This window comes from Heterodontus francisci, chromosome 3, assembly GCF_036365525.1.
Source record: "Heterodontus francisci isolate sHetFra1 chromosome 3, sHetFra1.hap1, whole genome shotgun sequence".
Taxonomy (NCBI): Eukaryota; Metazoa; Chordata; class Chondrichthyes; order Heterodontiformes; family Heterodontidae; genus Heterodontus; species Heterodontus francisci.
This window is the reverse complement of record NC_090373.1, coordinates 125625365-125645852: the sequence shown is the minus strand read 5'-3', so window position 1 is coordinate 125645852 and position 20488 is coordinate 125625365.

Sequence of the window (20488 nt, the reverse complement as noted above, 5' to 3'; positions counted from 1 at the left end):
CTGTTAACATCCTTTTAACATAGCAAAATGTTTTAAGGCACTTCACAGAAGCATTATCAAACAAAATGTGAAACCAAGCCGCATAAGGAGCCAGAATTGGAGGAATGCAGAGGTCTTACATAGTTGTAGGGCTGGGGGAGATTACAGAAATAGGGATGGGCGAGCCCTTGAATGGATTTGAAAACAATGATGAGAATTTTAAAATTGATGTGCTGCAGGACCAGTGGCCAATTTAGGTCAGGGAGCCGAGGGGTGATGGTTGAATGGAATTTAGTGTGAGGCAGGATAAGGGCAACAGAGTTTTGGATGAGCTCAAGTTCATGGAAGGTGGAGGGCCAGCAGGAGAGCATTGGAATAGACAAGTCTAGAGGCAGCAAAGGCATGGATGAGGGTTTAAGCAGTAGATGAGCTGAGGCAGGGGTGGAGGTGGAAGTGACATATTTGCAACAGTGTCATGACAGAGATAAACGTGGTCGTTAAGGTTTTGCTCCTGTGCATTTCCAGCACTGCAACAGCACCACCAGAATGTCAACCCCCTTAATTTTAAAATCTACTTTGGTCCTGACAACAATGATGTAATAAAAGTCTCTTTGCCAACAGTCTGTAACATGCTTTCTATTCTGTTTTACTCGGGAGCTCCTTGATTCCCAGACTTTTGTGGATCAGTCATCCTCTCTGTATTTGTCTCCACTGTTCTCACACCAGAGGTTTAAATTCGTTTCTGTTTTTATTTGATTCCCAGCATACAGAAAGACTGACATTTATATAGTGCTTTTCATGACCACCAGATGTCTCAAAGCACTTTACAGTCAATGAAGTACTGTTTGAAGTACTTTTTGAAGTGTAGGCTCTGTTGCAATGTAGAAAACACAGCAGCCAATTTTCACACAGCAAGATCCCACAAACAGCAATGAGATGATGCCTAGATTTCCTTATTCTGTGATGTTGATTGAGAGATAAATCTTGGACAGGAATTTGGGGATAATTCCCCTGCTCTTCTCCGTATCGTGCTATGGAACCTTTTATATCCATGCAAGCAGGCAAATGGACCTTATTTTAACATCTCATCTGAAAGATGACACCTCTGATAGTACTGAAGGAGTGCTGCACTAGGACTGCAGTACCAGCATAAATTTTTATACTCAAGGCCTGGAGGATCCATGATCAAAAGAGAGCCATGGGCAGGGAAGGCAGCCCCACACGACCATCCAGAGGGGCCTGCCTACTTGGCCCATCTGAGTTTTAATTTTGTTCTTACCTCTCCGAAAGGCCCTCCATGTTGAGGCACTCCTCTCAATCCGGACCTGCCTCAGCAGCTCCCACTTTTGCTGATGGGGCTGCCAAGGCTTTAGGGCTTGGGCTGGCAGCATCAAAAGCCCACCCGCTGTCCTTAATTCAATGGCGCGCCACAGGTGGCCAATTAGGAGGCCGCCTCCGGTAAAATTGCTGAGCCGCTTCCGCTACCAGCAAGTGTGGGCTTGGAACTAGACACACTAGAGTCAGGCAGCCATTTTAGAACCTCCCAAGACTTCGCTTCGCATTATACAGTTCATAATAAGACAGACAATGCCTTTATACAGCACCTTTCAGAACCTCCATGCTTTACAGCCAATTAAGCAGTCACTGTAGTAAATGCAGCAGCCAATTAGTGCACAGCATTCTCCTACAAATAGCAATGAACCAAATGGCCAGATGATATGATTTAATGGTGCTGGTTGACATATAATTGCCAAACAATCAATGGGAGAACTACCCTGGTCTTCTTTGAATAGTACCATAGACTTTCTACATCACCTGAGAGAAGAGATTTAGTTTAACATCAACACCTGAAGGCAGCAGCTTTGACTCCCTTACTGCACTGGAGTATCACCCTGAATTATCTGCTTAAGGCTCTGGAGTGGGGCTTGAACCCACTACCTTCTAACTCAGAGGGGAAACAGCTACCACTGAACCACGGCTAACTTCTAGTTTACATTAATTTGGTGGGATTCTCTTCTGATAGAATTGTAGGTCTGTGTCCTGTCTGAAAGCCCATGGGCTGGATTTTATGAGCCCGCCTCCGATCTCAGCAGCGAGCTCAAAAAAGAGTCGCCGCAATCTCAAGCGTGGCGGCTCATTTAAATAGCCGGGGCAGCCCACACCCATCCCCCCAATCTCATGGAAGGGGCGGGCTGTCCATCCACGGCAATGGCCTCAGCTGCCTTTGCACAGGCGCTGGCACATTTGTAAAGGGCAGCCAGCCCTGCCACCCAATTTAAATTTTTAAAGTTCTACCCCCCAAAATTAAATAATTTTTTACCGCCCCTTTACCACCCCTAATAACAATTACAATAACTATTTGCCCTTTCCCTCCCCAAAACACTTACCTATTACATCTGACCCTCCCCCCACCCTGAAACGACACAAAGTTTAAGGTTCAACCTGGCGAGCATCATCAGGCGACATCATCAGGTCCCCCTGCCAGGGAACCCATTGCCTGGAGAAGCTCAAAGTACAGCCCTATAAGTGGGAACATCTGACTTAATCCTTGGTCCTGGCCCACTCCCTTACAATGAAAGCCCCGAAGGGGCTGCACCACAAGGGTGTCCTGGAAACTAAGGCTGAATGCTGAGTTCATGCAATTCCAGGGACCTACTGATTGTGCACAGCAATTTCTATCTGGCAAACCAGAATATCCAACAGTGACTCTTTAAGAAAAACATTTGGGTTGGAGAAGATGTGACCAAGAAAAGCCTAATGGACCATTACTTTTTTAAAAAAATGCTTGCAAAACTGGAGCCCTAATACATTAAAATTTGTTATTTTGGGATTTAAAATAAAATCACAGCCTTAAGGAAAATAAATATGATGAATAACTTCCACCCCATCTACCCTAATCTTTGGCCTAAAGTCAATTTTATCCATTAAGGCTGTGGGCTACCAACATGTCTTTGTATCCAGACATGTTTCTTGCCAGTGCCTTAATTTTCAAAGCAGTTGCTTGTTTGGATTAAAAATAAAACAGCAGAACAGAAAATTACATTTCCTGTGGAACCTGACCCATGGTTAGTCCTCTTTGAAGTTCTGATTATCAGACTTCCTTTAATAAAGATGACACTTCTTTCTCAAGTGAAATCCCACAGAATTCATTTCTATTCATTATTCATAACGAAGTGTTTGTGTTTTTATGCTGTTGTAAAAAAAATGTAACATTTTATTAACCTTCTTCCATATGAAATTATGAGACATTTCCCTGAAAATTTCCAGCTGCTTTGGTTGGCAAACTTTACTGTTATAAGCAGTACTGTTTGCTGTGTGAAGTAAAATAAAGCACTTATGACAGGCACAAAGCACTAAAAAGCTGGATAATACAGCAATACTGAAAAATGCACGTTGCATCTTAATCCATGATTGTTCATATACCGCATGGTTTAAAAAAAAATTCCATTCACAGTTCTCCATAGTTTACAAATTGTTCATTCTATTTGTATGTCAATTAAATGTAAACCAGTTATTAACCTTGCCAACCTCCAGCTTGAGATCCGAGACCTGAATTTTCATGTTGTGATTTTATAATATAATGGTTGTACTCACTGTACACAACTCAGGGTCAATAATTGTAAATTCATTTTTGCTCCAGCATTTTCCAGCATCAGTCTCTTCATTATTATGGGTAAGCACAACCTCACTTAAGCTTGGACTGTAAACATGGCTCTGTAACTACTGCAGATCAAGCTGGTTAATAAATACCTTTAATTGGCTCACAGCAGACAGCCATTTAAAAACCACTGAGAGGCAAAAATGTGAAGTGAAAACATTTCCCAATATTCCTGAGGCTAACTTGGAAGGAATCAGAGGCATTGAAATTAAAGGCAGAGTTGGCCTTGAGTGATATCCTTGCGTTTGGCTGTAGGTTTCATTGTGACATACTGCACAACACTGCAACTAAGTCAACTTGCAGAGGTAAATTTCTCTGTCGTTAGCAAGCAGATATTGTTGGGGCATTTTTTTATTATTTATTCACAGGATGTGGGTGTTACTGGCAAGGGCAGCATTTATTACCCATCCCTAACTGCTATTGAAAAGGTGATGATGTTCTTGACAACTGAGTGGCTTGCTAGACCTTTTCAGAAGAAAGTCCAGAGTCAGCCACATGACTATGGGTCTGGAGTCACATATAGGCCAGGCTGGGTAAGGATAGCAGATTTCCCAGGTTTCGTTCCCTAAAGGACACTAATGAACTAGATGGATTTTACAACAATCTGTTAGCTACGTGGTCACTACTACTGATACTTGCATTTCATTCCAAATGTATTTAATTAATTGAATTGAAGTTCTCCAGATGCCATAGGAACGTAGGAGCAGGAGTAGGCCATTCAGCCCATCGAGCCTGCTCCGCCATTCAATATGATCATGGCTGATCATGCACCGGGATTTGAACTCACATCTCTGAATTATTAGGCCTGGCCTCTGGGATACTAATCCAATAACAAAACTACTGTGCTCCCATTCCCGATATTGCCAGGTAGAGAAGTTCAGCTCTGGTGCCATCTGATCTCTGGCGTTCTTTGTTCTTTTGGGTAAAATCCTACAAAAGGCAGCAGTGAAACAATCCCATATCTTGCAGTGGAATGACAGGAACTCCTTCCCAATCGGCAGCAGCCATGCTATCCTTAGATAGCATTGCTGGGTCAGAACCTGAAAACCGAGACATTGTGAGCTGCATAATTATGTTCTGATTTGAGTCAAGTGTGGCTGCTCTTATACATTCTGTAAGGAAGACCACTGGGTCAAGAATATTGTGGTTAGTGTGAAATGGTATGGGATCCGTTGTCAGGGTCTGAAGTTCTGTTAATGGATGATAAATACTTGGTAGTTCAAGATAATAGGATGAACAGGTGTTGGGTGTTAATTAGTTAATTGCATTCAATATATATATATATATATATATATAAAAAGAGCCAGCCAACACTGGTAGTGGGTGTTGTTAGGAGTACAGAAGTAAGCTGTGTAGCAAGCAATAAACAATCGCCACCAAAGCATCCTCGTCTCCATGTCTTCTTCACAAACAGGCTTGAAAGTTTCTCTAACATCCATCTCTCTGAACCTTTCAACTGTTGCGTGCCAACTTCCTACTGCTGAAGGCACTTTTTCCATCAAGAACTTCTATCCATACACTTTTCTCAGTATTTCTGCATTTCCCAGTAAATTGGGTTAAATACTGTATGACAGACACCTACTAATCAACAAAATATAAACAGCATATGTATTTATTGCCATGTGTTTTGCTGTTGTGTTCTACAAGGGACAATTATATTAATCACATTCATGAATGTAGGCAAAAGGACAGGATCAGAATAACGTGGGGCTTGCTGCTCTAAGCTCACACTAACTTGTTTTCTAAAATTAGCAAATAGAAAAGAATATATCCCTTTATCGCAAGTCTTATTTTTGTTTAGTATCTCCCCATTTATATCTGCTCTCCTCTGCAACAGGCAGAAAAGAATACAGCATCTTAGGATTACATCCTTATTAATGCAAAATGCATAAGTCCTATGTTAACAAGCATGAAGGGTATAACACTTCTGATATTAGGGATAACATGCTAATGAATCACACTAATTACATTAAATTTACATATGTAAATTAAGCTTATTAGAAAACAAACTTTCCCCCTGCAATTCAAAAGTTGTAATTCCTATTTTTATGAGATTCAAAAAATATAATTACTTTGACTGCAGACAAAACAAGGAATTAGTTCCACTAATTAGATCTAATTTACATATGATAATTCAGCTAATTAGGAAATTAGTGTTTGTTTACATTTTACAAACTACAAGTTATGAATTTATAAAAATTTGCAATTTATGATGATGGTATTTGAGGTAACGTAATGATCATTTATGCTAATTTACATATACAAATGACTTCCTTCTTGAAAGGTTTCTTTTTATTTCAGGATTGTTGGAGGCTTTTGAAAGAAAATAATTTTTATTTTTGCCAGTTTTTAATCCTGCCATTTTCCTTGGAAAATTTGAATAGTAATAAGATTAGACTAAGGGAAGATCAACATCGTGTAACAAATGCACAAATTCTTCAAGGTTTCAACTGTTTTAATTTTGTAACAAACATTCATGTGCTGATTATATGCCTAGACTTACTGGTGAAGCTAGTACTGCTCGGTGTGTGTATTGAGATACACTGTTCCCATTTTATACCTCCTCTGGAAGCTTGCTGGGAGGCAGGTGGTGGGGTAATATTGAGTGGGAGGCTGGGGCTAATATGCCACTGCTATTTTACCAGCAGAGGAGGAAATGGCCTGCCTACCTGAGGCCCTTAAGTGGTTTTTGTTTTTAACAACAATTGACAATGGTTTTATAGTCACCATGAGACTAGGTTTTAATTCCAGATTTATTAATTGAACTCAAATTTCACCATCTGCTATGGTGGGATTTGAACCCATGTCCTCAGAGTTTGGACCAGGCCAGTGTCATTACCACTACCCCACCACCTCCCCTAATTATTTTAGCATAAAAACTTTGGTTTATCAGGAGTAAATGAGATAGAAGATTTAACTTTTAAAACAAAAAATAAGATCGAAAATAATAAATTAATTGCAAAATAGATGATGGCTAACTGTGTCCCTCAATTGTAATTTTGTGCCTTCCTCTATTTAGAAACAAGTTAAAGTGTCTTGCATGACAACCATTAAATCATGCAGCTGCTTTGCAACAACCCTATTTGTTGTTACCATAATTATAACAGCTGGGACACTGTGGATGCTTGTGGTTAACCAAAACCTCACCAGAGAAATAAAGGCCGAGATTTAATGGTGGTACTGATCACGAAACTGTCAGTATTCACTGTCATTACTCCTCTAAAACTGACGGTAACTTGCAGAGTCCACACACGCACAATGAAATGTGGAAATCCAGAATTGCTATCAGTGATTCTATGCTTCTCCAGAGAGTGCGCTGTTGAATTCCCTGCAGCCTGCAATCAAGTAGAAATTACTGAACTGATGAAAACCTGCCCTTTTATGTCTTGCTGTAAAAATCCTTGAAAAAGTTACATCTTGTTGAATGAGGTATAACTGGGTTTTTAACTAACTTCCTAATTACTGTTGAATAGCCTCACTGGCCCTGAGAAACAAACTTTATATTTGTGGAATGTCAAATTTCTCCATTATAATAAAAAAAATCACATATTTATGGAACATATTTTATTTAAGATTTTTTTTAATGGTATTTCAACTTCTCCGTGAACTTTATGTATGTGTCCCAATCATTTATTTCACTCTATAAAATGTTAACTGGAAATGTAAAATTCAGTGCACTTCAGTTCTGGTTTGCTGTCTATGAGAATACTTCAACATGATTGGCAGCTTATCCTGCTTAATGACATCACGGCTGTGGCACGCCGAGACATCCCCTTGACTTGGCACCAAATTCAAACAGACATCACAAAAGGGAAAATCCATGCCATACAGATTGCTTGATCTTTGTGAGCAGCTTTCTTCGAGGTCAGCAGCGACGGCCGTCACTTTGCCACTGACCACAAAATCTGGGCCGATATTTCACCTTGTTACTTTACATTTTTCTTACCAAGTAGTGTTCTCTCAAGATAACATTTCTTGAGGCACAACTGCAATTTGTTTAGATTAGAATCGACTGGAGATCAATCTCGTGAGACTACATTGAATTAAGTAATTGACCTGAAGCAATCTGAGTTCCAGAGTTGTCTGCAAACATGTCAGTCGGACTGACATCTATAATCACAGTGTAATTTAGCGTTATATATTAGACACTATTCACGTGCCTTGGCTATGCGGGTAAGACCTTCACAGAATCATAGGATCAAAAACAACAACTACTTAAATTTATATAACACCTTTAATGTAACAAAACATTCCAAGGCACTTAACAGGAGCATTATAAAACAAAACTATGACACCAAGCCACATAAGGAGATATTGGGCGGAATCCTCCCAGTCCGATGGTGATGAGTCTGGTGGCAAGACCAGGGGCAAAATGAGAAAACATCACATCAGGAAGACTCCCCATTGCATTCCCATCTCCAAGCAATCTTGCCGGAAATAGTGTCAAACCAGCACCGGCTGCCTGCCTGCCTGGCAGCAGCAGGTCACCAATTTGGACAATTAAGTGCCCACTTGGAGGCAAATTGGAGAAGCCGCCAAGATCTTTTCATCGTGAGATGGGCCCCCCTGCTGAGGCTGCAGTCTGGCAGGTATCTGGAGGCAACTTCTCGGTGGTAGGCTGGGGAGTCATCGATGCCTCTTCTAAATCTTTCCATCACAGAGCCAGGAAATCAGAGGGCCGCAGCTGCAGCCACACGCAATCCTGTGGAGGGGCTCCCCCTCCACAATGATGGCCTGACAGCTGTGGCCATTCTTTATTTTTAACTTGGCTGATCTGTTCAGGGGGCTCCTGCATTTTGAGGCAACCTCGTGCTCCTTTACCTGCATCAGCAGTGCCCACCATGCCCAGTGGGGCTGCTGGCCGTCCGCAGCTTCGGGCCTTTTTATTGGGCCACCCACCTCAGAACCCTTAATGGACAGCAAAAGTGGAGACAGTCTAGTAATTGGCTGCCTCCTGTAAGATCGCGCATCTCTGACCCGTGCAGAGTTGGGACCCGGAAATGCTCCAGACCCCTGAAATTTTTCCAAGGGTATAAGATTCAACCCATTAGATCAACTGACCATAAAACTTGGTCAAAAAGGTAGGTTTTAAGGAGGGTCCTAAAGAAGGAGAGCGAGGTAGAGAGCTAGAGAGATTAGGGAGGAAATTCCAAAGCTTAGGGTCTTGGCAGCTGAAGGCATGGCCATCAATGGTACAGCAATTAAAATTGGGGATGCTTAAGAGGCCAGAATAAGAGGAGCACAGATATCTTGGAGGGCTGTGGGGCTGGAGGTGATTACAGAGATAGGGAGAAACAGCACAGAAGTAGGTCATTCAGCCCATCATACTTATGCTGGTTCTTTGAAAGAGCTCACCAAATAGACCCACTCTTCTGTTCTTTCTTCGTAGCTTGCAACTTTTTCCTTTTCGAGTTTTTTTTTTATCCAGCCATGGATATAGGCCAACATTTATTGCCCAACCTAATATATCCACTTCCCTTTTGAAAGTTACTAGTTAATCTGCCTCCACCATCCTTTCAACCAGTGCAATCTAGGTCACAAAAACTGACTGTGTAGCAGAAATTTGGTGTTAGATTTTTGCCAATTAACTTAAATTTGTGCCCTCTGGTTACTAACATTCCTACTGATGAAAACAGTTTCTCTCGATCTACTCTATCAAAATCCCTTATAATTTTGAACACCTCTATTATGGAATTAAGTAACTGACCTGAAACAATTTGAGTTTTAGAGCTTTCTGCAAATAGATCATCCTCTTCCCCATGACCTTTCTATATTGTCAGGACAATAATCCAAGCTTCTCTAGTCTCTCCACATAACTGTCATTCCATCACTTGTGGTAGCATTTGATGTCAGCCGTGGCTCAGTGGTAGCACTGTCATCTCTGAATCAGAAGATTGTGTGCTCAGATCCCATTCCAGAGACTTGAACACAAAATCTAAACTGATACTCCGACGCAGTAGTGAGGGAGTTTTGCACTGTCAGAGGTGCCATTTTTTGAATGAGATGATAAACCGAGGCCCATGATACTATTTCAAAGAAGAGTAGGACAGATCTCCTCAGTGTACTGACCAATATTTATCCCTCAAACAACATTAAATGATCTGGTTATTTATCACATGGCTGTTTGTGGGATCTTGCTCTGCTCAAATTGGCTGCCACATTTCCCACATTAAAATAGTGCCTACACTTAAAAACTGCTTCGTTCGCTGTAAAGCACTTTGGATGTCCTGAGGTCATTAAAGATGTTATAAAAATGCAAGCATTTCTAAAATCTCCTCTGCTCCTTTTCCAAAGTCTTAACATCCTCTCTAAAGTGAGATCGCTTTGTAAAGTGAGATGTTCAGAATTGGACACAATACTCTATACTCGAGCTGAGGTCTAACAAGTGATTTATAAAGATTTACCATCGCTTCCTTGCTTTTGTGGTCTACCCTATGGATGAAATATTCTATGGCTCCGGTATTTACTGGGGCAGGATTTCAGAATCGTTGGAAGGAGTTTACTTGGGCAAACGCTGTAACATGTTTTTTGAACCAATTCCCTGCCTGGAAGCCAGCCTGATTTACAGGCTTAGCTGCCTGTTGGGTGATGAACACTCCAGGAAAGGCCGCAGCCAGGCCCAGGTAAGTTTTGTCATTGTTGGGAGTAGGAATCATGGGTGGAGAAGGGTAGAGCATGGTTGGGGGGATTATGGATATTCACAGGACGGGTCGAAGATCCAGGTTGACAGGGAGAGATCGGAGAGGCGTTGGAGATCTTGGGGTGGTGAGAGATCTTGTGGGGGAGGGGGTAAAAATTGGGGGCATGGGGAGAGATCGGAGGTAGGTTGGAAATTGGGGGTCAGTAGTGCGGGAAATTGGTGACCATGGGGGAGATCAAAGGTCAGTGATCAAGTGTGGGGTTAGGTGATGAGGGGAGTGTTGGGAGGAGATTGTGGAGCTGGGGGGCAGGTGTTTATCGGTATGCTTGTTTGACCTGGAGGAAACAATCTTGCTCCTCCTGGCCCACAAGCAGTGCTGTAAAGCCATTTTCTTGATGGATCCAGCCTTTCTCGCCTCCTTTCACTTGCCGAAATGTGACTGACCTGGATTTAAAATAGAAACGCTGTATAAATAAGAGCACACAGCCTCCTTAAAAAGTTTCAACAGATGACTCGACTTCTAATATGGTCACCTGTCCCTTGTCCAGCCTCTGTTAAACCGAAAGTGGGCAGATTTGACACGTCGGGTTCCTGTTTCAGATTTTGAACATTTTAACCTCTCTCCTCACCCAAACCCACCTGTTGTGGGCGTTAAAATTACTCACTATGCCTCTATTTACAAAGTCAAGGATTGTGCATGCTTTTTTAACGGATTTATCAATTACTCCTGCCACCTTCAAAGGTTTGTATATGTGAACCTGCAGGTCGCTTTGTTCTGAACCCCCTTCCAAATTCGACCATTTAGTTTATTTGCCTCTCTTCATTTTTCCTTCTAAAGTGCATCACTTCACTTCATTAAATTGCCATGTGTCTGTCCATTTCATCAGACTGTTTGTTACCTCATGAACTCTGCTACTATCTTCATGCAGCAAAATTTTGCCTAGGATTTACTAGCTTATGTAAGTGACCCTGATGGACAAGCAAGTAATTCCGAATTATCACTAGTCAACTCGTTCAAGGATACAAATTCAGGAGATTGCGCTGTAGAGGGTCATTTTCTGACTTGCTGCTCCCTTTGGGAAGTCCTAACTGCCAAGTCCGACCCTTATTTTAAATTAAGAACAAGTTCAGTAACAAGTTCGAGCATGCTTTGCCTTTTTAGCATAAATTTGCTGCAGCATTATTCCTCCAAATGCAAATTAATTAAGACAATAATTTTCTGCAATTACTGTCACAGCAGCAAGGCTGTGAGATCTTCATCTCCTCGTGCCAAAGAATGCATCCTTATTTGCCACGTTGCAGAGTCCAAGACCTGATGTGCCACTGCCTCTCCTGCCCCTTTCCTGGCCCGAGCCCCAGTGTTGCCCACTCTCTTCTCCAATTTTACCTCCTGATGTTGTGCTTTCCTGATTCCTTTCCCAGCACTGGATCCCATTGTTGTGCTGCTGTCTCACCCACCCAAGTCAAAAAGAATTGTTTTTATTTTTTTTTTAGAAAGAGAAAATTTAAGTCAAGAAGTTAGCTTAGAAAATTATAACTAACATCTACATTTTTTTTGCTAACAAAATTATCAATGATAAATTAAGATTTCCTGCTCTGAACAATGGAATTGACATGCCTGATTTTTTCTGTCACCTATCTACACTGAGAAATATGGGTCCAACACATCCTAGATATCAATAAATAATAGAAATACTGAATGGAAATAGAAATATACAGAATCATACTATGTTAATTCTTATTTTTAAAAATCCCACTATGATAAATTTTACTGCACAAATGCTTGGTCTAAAATTGTATGAGTTGGCAGGTTATGGGATAGGTCACAGGATATGCAGTGTGTAGGTCAATAGCAATAACTGCTGTAAAAGAAATTAATTTTGCATATACTCTTGTACCAAAATGTAAGAACAAATGTCCTCTCCTGTAGCTATCTTTCTATCATAGGTAGAACTTCCTCTGAGTATTTTCTCCAATTGGCCTACAAATCCCATATCGATCCCAGAGTAATTGGACATGCCCAGGATAAAACACAGGCTTAAAAATCTCTGTTGCAACAGTTGTGTCATAATTTCACAGTAGAAATTGTGTGAAATATTTAAGAATTTTATGAAACATCTGGCAGTGGCCTGACAGAACTGTCCCCAGTGAGCATTCTTCCTAAATTTTGAACATCTGCCTGCATTAGATGGATTACCATACCTTTCCAGCCTTGTGCTGGAGGCTGCTTCATGGGTTTCAAAGCCATTATATAATGATCCAAAGAAGTGAATCTAATGTAAAATAATCAGTGACATGAAGATAATTGAAACTCTGAAGTACAGTACAGCATAACTTGAACACAGATCTGTTTTATTTTTATTGGTCTCCCCAGTCGCAAACTATTACAAACCTGATGTGAACATGCTTGCTCTGCATAGTTTTTTAAAATGTTTTTCTTAAAAATGTAAATCTTGCACATAAGTGGGTGCTAGCTGCTCTTGGATTATCTAGGGTGTGATAGGGTGAAAGCCCAGAAGGATGTTGCAGCGTCCACTGTAAGTTAACATAAACTACTTTTAATGTCTCTCCCTGTCCCTTCTTGATCACTCTCATAAGCACGCTGTTGAACTTTACTTTTTCTTTCCTCTCTCAAAACTTTTGGCTCCTCAACAATTTGTCCAATTCTTTGTATTTGTTTGTGGGATGTGGGCATCGGTGGCTAGGCCAGCATTTATTGCCCATCCCGAATTGCCTTTGACAAGGTGGTGAGCTGCTTTCTTGAACCGCTGCAGTCCTTGGGGTGTAGGTACACCAACAGTGCTGTTAGGAAGGGAGTTCCAGGATTTTGGCCCAGTGACAGTGAAGGAATGGCGATATAGTTCCAAGTCAGAATGGTGTGTGGCTTGGAGGGAAACTTGCAGGTAGTGGTGTTCCCATTCATCTGCTGCCCTTGTCCTTCTAGGTGGTAGAGGTCGCGGGTTGGAAGGTTCTGGCGAAGGAGACTTGGTGCGTTGCTGCAGTGCATCTCGTAGATGGTACACACCGCTGACACTGTGTGTCAGTGGTGAAAGGAGTGAATGTTGAAGGTGGTGGATGGGGTGCCAATCAAGCGGGCTGCTTTGTCCTGGATGGTGTTGAGTTTCTTGAGTGTTGTTGGAGCTGCACCAATCCAGGCAAGTGGAGAGTATTCCATCACACTCCGACTTGTGCGTTGTAGATTGTGGACAGGCATTGAGGAGACAGGAGGCGAATTACTCGCCGCAGAATTCCCAGCCCCAAACCTGCTCTTGTAGCCACAGTATTTATGGGGCTGGTCCAATTCAGTTTCTGGTCAATGGTAGCCCCCAGAAAGTTGATAATGGACGATTCAACGATCACAATGCCATTGAATATCAAGGGGAGATGGTTAGATTCTCTTGTTTGAGATGGTCATTGCCTGGCACTTATGTGGCGCGAATGCTACTTGCCTATTATCAGCCCAAGCCTGGATATTGTCCAGGTCATGCTGCATTTCTGCACAGGCTGCTTCAGTATCTGAGGAGTCGCGAATGGTGCTGAATATCGTGCAATCATCAGCGAACATCCCCACTTCTGACATTATGATGGTGGGAAGGTCATTGATGAAGCAGCTAAAGATGGTTGGGCCTAGGACGCTACCCTGAGTAACCCCTGCAGTGATGTCCTGGGACTGAGATGATTGACGTCCAACAACAACAACCATCTTCCTTTGTGACAGGCATGACTCCAACCAGCAGAGTGTTTTCCCCCTGATTCCCATTGACTCCAGTTTTGCTAGGGCTCCTTGATGCCACACTAGGTCAAATGCAGCCTTGATGTCAAGGGCAGTCACTCTCACCTCAACCCATGACTCCTCTTTTAGATCTGCTGCAATACTGCTTAAAGCTTGAGACGGGTTTCTGTAATCATATCTAGAAATGCAACATGGCTAACTGATTGTTTGCAGTCTGAAACCATTGATAGTAGAGTCATAGAGTTTTACAGCACAGAAACAGGCCCTTCAGTCCATCGTGTCTATGCCATCATCAAGCACCTAACTATTCTAATCCCATTTTCCAGCACTTGGCCCGCAGCCTTGCATGCTATGGCATTTCAAGTGCTCATCGATATACTTCTTAAATGTTGTGAGGGTTCCTGCCTCTACCACCTCTTCAGGCAGTGTGTTCCAGATTCCAACCACCCTCTGGGTGAATAAACCTTTCCTCAAATCCCCCCTAAACCTCCTGCCACTTACCTTAAATCTATGCCCCCTGGTTATTGACCCCTCCGCTAAGGGAAAAAAATTCTTCCTATCTCACCTATCAATGCCCCTCATAATTTTGATTACCTCAATCAGGTCCCCAGTCAGCCTTCTCTGCTCTAAGGGAAACAACCCTAACCTTTTCAGTCTCCCTTCAGAACTGAAATGCTCCAGCCCAGGCAACATCCTGCTGAATCTCCTCTGCACCCTCTCCAGTGCAATCACATCCTTCCTATAGTGTGGTGACCAGAACTGTACACAGTACTCCAGCTGTGGCCAAACTAGCATTTTATACAGCTCCATCATAACCTCCCTGCTCTTATATTCTATGCCTCGGCTAATAAATGCAAGTATCCCATATGCCTTCCTAACCACCTTATCTACCTGTGCTGCTGCCTTCAGTGATCTATGGACAAGTACACCAAGATCCCTCTGACCTGCTGTACTTCCTAGGGTCCTACCATCCATTGTGTATTCCCTTGCCTTGTTAGTCCTCCCAAAATGGCATCACCTCACACTTCTCAGGATTAAATTCCATTTGCCACTACTCTGCCCATCTTACCAGCCCATCTATATCATCCTGTTATCTAAGGCTTTCCTCCTCACTATTTACAACACCACCAATTTTTATGTCATCTGCGAACTTACTTATCATACCTCCTATATTGACGTCTAAATCATTAATGCACCAATCCCTGCGGTACACCACTGGTCACAGGCTTCCACTCGTAAAAACAACCCTCAATCATACCCCACTCATCACTCACTCTAACCTGTCCCCCTCTGAACTTGAGGCACTCCGTTCTCTCAGGTATAACACCGACATGGTCATCAAACCTGCAGACAAGGGTGGTGCTGTTGTTGTATGGCGTACCGACCTCTACCTTGCAGAGGCTCAGCGCCAACTCTCAGACACTTCTTCCTACCTCCCTCTGGACCATGACCCCACCACCGAACATCAAGCTACTGTCCACAGGACTGTCACTGACCTCATCTCTTCTGGAGATTTTCCCTCTGCAGTTTCCAACCTCATAGTCCCGCAATCCCGGGAAGCCCGCTTCTACCTCCTTCCCAAAATCCACAAACAGGACTGTCCCGGCAGACCCATTGTGTCAGCCTGCTCCTGCCCCACTGAACTTATTTCTTCCTATTTTGACTCGATCTTTTTTCCGCTGGTCCAGTCTCTTCCCACCTACATCCGTGACTCTTCTGACGCCCTACGTCATTTTGACAATTTCCAGTTTCCTGGCCCCAACCGCCTTCTCTTCACTTATGGATGTCCAATCTCTCTACACCTCCATCCCCCACCAGGACAGTTTGAGGACTCTCTGCTTCTTCCTTGAACAGAGGCCCAACCAGTCCCCATCCACCACCACCCTCCTCCACCTGGCTGAACTTGTTCTCACATTGAACAACTTCTCCTTCAACTCCACACACCTCCTTCAAGTAAAAGGTGTTGCTATGGGTACCCGCATGGGTACCCATAGCCTGTCTTTTTGTAGGATATATCGAACATTCCTTGTTCCAGTCTTACTCAGGCCCCCCCTCCCCCAACTCTTTTTCCGGTACATTGATGACTGTATCGGTGCAGTTTCAGACCATTTCCCACACCTCTACCCTCATCCCTTCCCCTCCCTCCCAGAACCATGACAGGGTTCCCCTTGTCCTCACTTTCCGCCCCATCAGCCTCCATATCCAAAAGAATCATCCTCCGCCATTTCCGCCATCTCCAGCGTGATGCCACTACCAAACGCATCTTCCCCTCCCTTCCCCTGTCAGCATTCTGAAGGGATCGTTCCCTCCGCGACACCCTGGTCCACTTCTCCATTACCCCCACCACCATGCCCCCTTCCCATGGCACCTTCCCCTGCAATCGCAGCAGGTGCAATACCTGCCCATTTACCTCCTCTCTCCTCACTATCCCAGGCCCCAAACACTCCTTTCAGGTGAAGCAGCAATTTACTTGTACTTCTTTCAATGTAGTATACTGTATTCGCTGCTCACAATGTGGTCTCCTCTAGATTGGGGAGACCAAACGCAGACTGGGTGACCGCTTTGCACAACACCTCCGCTCAGTCCGATAGCATGACCCCGAGCTTCCAGTTGCTTGCCATTTCAACACTCCCCCCTGCTCTCATGCTCACGTCTCTGAACTGGGATTGCTGCAGTGTTCCAGTGAACATTATTGCAAGCTCGAGGAACAGCATCTCATTTACCGATTCGGCACACTACAGCCTGCCGGACTGAACATTGAGTTCAATAATTTCAGAGCATGACGGCCCCCCCCCCCCCCACCAATTTACTTTCATTTTTAGTTATTTTTTGTGTTTATTTTATTTCATCTTAGTTGGTTCAGTTTGCTTACTCACTGTTTTTTTTCCCACGTTTGTACTTGCGGCTGTTCAATTTTCAATCCGTTAACACCCTATCTGTACTAATGCTTTGTCTTTCAACACACTATTAACATATTGTTTGCCTTTGCTCCATGACCTTCTGGTCAGCTATTCTGTGACCTTGTCCTATCTACACCTCCTTTGTTACCTCTTGCCCCCCCCCCCTTTACTTGCTTATAACCTTTCACATTTCTAATATTTTCCAGTTCTGAAGAAGGGTCAGTGACCTGAAACGTTAACTCTGCTTCTCTCTCCACTGATGCTGCCAGACCTGCTGAGCTTTTCCTCGACCATTACCCTCTGCCTTCTGCCATTAAGCCAATTTTGGATCTACTTTGCCAAACTGCCCTGGATCCCATGGGCTCTTACCTTCTTAACCAAACTCCCATGCGGGACCTTATCAAAAGCCTTACTGAAGTCATTGTAGACTGCATCAACTGCTTTACCCTCATCTACACATCTAGTACTTTGCAAAACTGCTCCCATCAACGGGTGAAAATCCGAGCATAGCTGCACTGTCAGTTCAGAACTGCACAGGTGATTATTTCAGATGCCATGTCCAGGAGATATCTCTAAAGCCACTGATAAGCCTAGCAACATGCTGTGTAAGACCTGCCCTCTTCCTCTCACATTACAGCCCTTGCCACGGCAGTTTGTTTTCTCCATCCACATCATGTACAAATATTCAAATACAGCTTAAAGATTCACAATGCACTACAATCTCAGAGATACCCAAGACTGACGTAGCCAATACTTCCACATCTCACTTTAATCTGCAGTCCTGCAACATTCCTGGCATTTCCTTCAATTTCAACTATTTCTATCTCAATGTCATTCCGCCCTTACCTTCTCCTTTCTCATAAAACTCTAGTTTCACCTCTTTTTTACTTTTCCCCAATTTCCCTCTTACACTTTTTACTGCAACTTCCAACCGAGAGGAGACATGTACATTAGTGTTTGCTCTGACACCCTTGTTGCTTGTCTTTGCTCCTTTAAATCCCCTGACCTCAATCACCTACAGTTAAAAAATAATGTTTCCTTACCTCAATAAACTAATAAGCTTTCTTTATTATTCTCCAAACCTTCTGGTTCACTAGAACTTTTCACCTTCTTGTTAAGTAAAATCTAAACTATTGGGCATGAATTTCCTCACAGTTTCCTCCAGCATATCAGCCGTGTAGTATGGCAAGAACATTTTTGTAGCAGGAAAATTCAGCAGAAGCTGTTTCTGCCATTAAATTGCTTTCCCAAGTTACCTGTTTCCTTTTAGCCCTGATGTTAATGATAGGTTAATAATGTTGTTAAAGATACACAGGTGAAGGGCATTGTTTAATTAAAGACTTAGAGCAGATATAAAGAGAACCTGCTGGGACATGGGTGTGAAGGTAGAGATGTATAAGGTTGAATTCTGTGAATAAACCAACCATCATGAAAAGGATCTGTGTCTCGCTTCATTCTTCTCCAATTGGCTTGGATCTGTTTAACACCTGAGGGCTAGTATCACAGGTTGATATCGTTGGCTGTACAAAAGGATAATGGGACTTAAGTAGCTTTCGTCTCACGTCAGCTTGTTCCCGGCAGGGAGCAACCTCTGGAGATTAGTCTTGGGCCATTCAGTTTTACAGGGTTGCTGACTTTCCCAAGGCTCAGAGTGCAACCAATGACATCCACATTGCTTTGTGTAGTCCGACAGACCACCCCATCAACTGCCTTTATAAGATGGGCTTCCGCTCCAACAGCATACAGATGGTGTGTAACAACATGCAGAGGATCATGCTGGAAGTGGTTACAATGCATTCATCCTTTGAAATTCAACCGTTCCTGGACTTTTTCAGGCCAAAAATCAATTCAGAGGATGGCTTCTGAGTGACAAAGTCTGGCCCCAACTCCCATGGATAATGATGCCAGTAAGAGAGGCATGCAGAGCAGCAGCACAAGATACCTGCTACTACTAGATTCGTCTTTGAGAGAACCATTAAGATCTTAAAGACACACCTTTGCAAACTGGCCAGGTCAGAAGGGCTCTGCAGTGTGCTCCACACATGTTGCGCTTCTCACTGTTTCACCGTTCAAAAAGAGCTTGACTTCAGCATTGCTGGCGAGGGGGCCCTGGCTCTGTTACAAGCAGCACTAAATGGAGAAGGGCATCAAATAACCTACCCTCAGAGGACTCCTCAATGACTGCTGCAAGGGACAACAAAGCACTTCTGACCGCTCACGTTTTCTCTTCTGTGTAATACATCTACCTCTAACACTACTGTCAAACTTCCTTCTCCCCTAAATAAAGGGATATTCCCTCAATCGACTAAGCATCTTACAAAATAACAACACATCATCCCTCTTTGCCCCTATACGAGACTGCCAATATTCATCACCTGAATGAATAAAGTGCACACCAAATCAATGCACCCTTTCCTGTGTGACTGTAACCTACATAAATAATAAAGGATAATGTCAATGCACATTCTCTTTTAATACAACAATGTCCAAAGTGAACACAAGCCAATTTATTTTTTCATAACACAAAATCAAAATATTGCAGATGCTGGAAGTCTGCAATAAAAACAGAAAATCCTGGAAATACTCAGCAGGTAGGGCAGCATCTGTAGAGAAAGAAACAGAGTTAACGGGCTGGATTTTACCAGCCCATCGACGTCCTGGATCATGGCGGGAGGCTTGCAGGAGCGGCCTGCCACGACCCATGACGCTGAGAAGGCCCCGCCTGATAGTAGCAGCAGCAAGGCCTCGGTGCGGCCCCCACCCCCCATCCCCGTCGATTGCAGCGGGGTCTTCATTAAAATATTGAAATGAGGGTGATAAAGATGCTAACTAACTTACCTACTCCTGGCGACCGTCCCATGCCTATTTTACGGCCACCGGCCGCAACACACGCGCCTTCAGCGAGAAACTAGCGGTGCGGGGGAAGGAGTCAAATTATCAGGGCGGGTGGGGGGGGGAAGCGGGAAAAACCTTTTTCATTGGCTATGGGGATGGTGGGAAAGGGTTTAGTGTCAAAGGGAATAAGGTTCGGCGGGGGGGGAGGGGGGAGGTCGTTACTGATAACTAATTTGTTTGGGGGGATAGGCCAAAAAACTATTTACGCATTGTGGGGTTTTGTTTTTTTTTTAGTTTTAGAGATACAGCACTGAAACAGGCCCTTCGGCCCACCGAGTCTGTGCCGACCAACAACCACCCATTTATACTAATCCTCCACTAATTCCGTATTCCTACCACATCCCCACCCTGTCCCTATATTCCCCTACCACCTACCTATACGAGGGGCAATTTATAATGGCCAATTCACCTATCAACCTGCAAGTCTTTGGCATGTGGGAGGAAACCGGAGCACCCGGAGGAAACCCACGCAGACACAGGGAGAACTTGCAAACTCCACACAGGCAGTACCCAGAATTGAACCCAGGTCAATGGAGCTGTGAGGCTGCAGTGCTAACCACTGCGCCACTGTGCCGCCCCGGGTGGGAGAGGGGATTGCAGGTGTGGACAAATCTTTATTTAAATTTTTATACAACCGGCACCTTTAAAAATTTAAATTTCTCCTGAAGGGCTTGAAAGCCCTT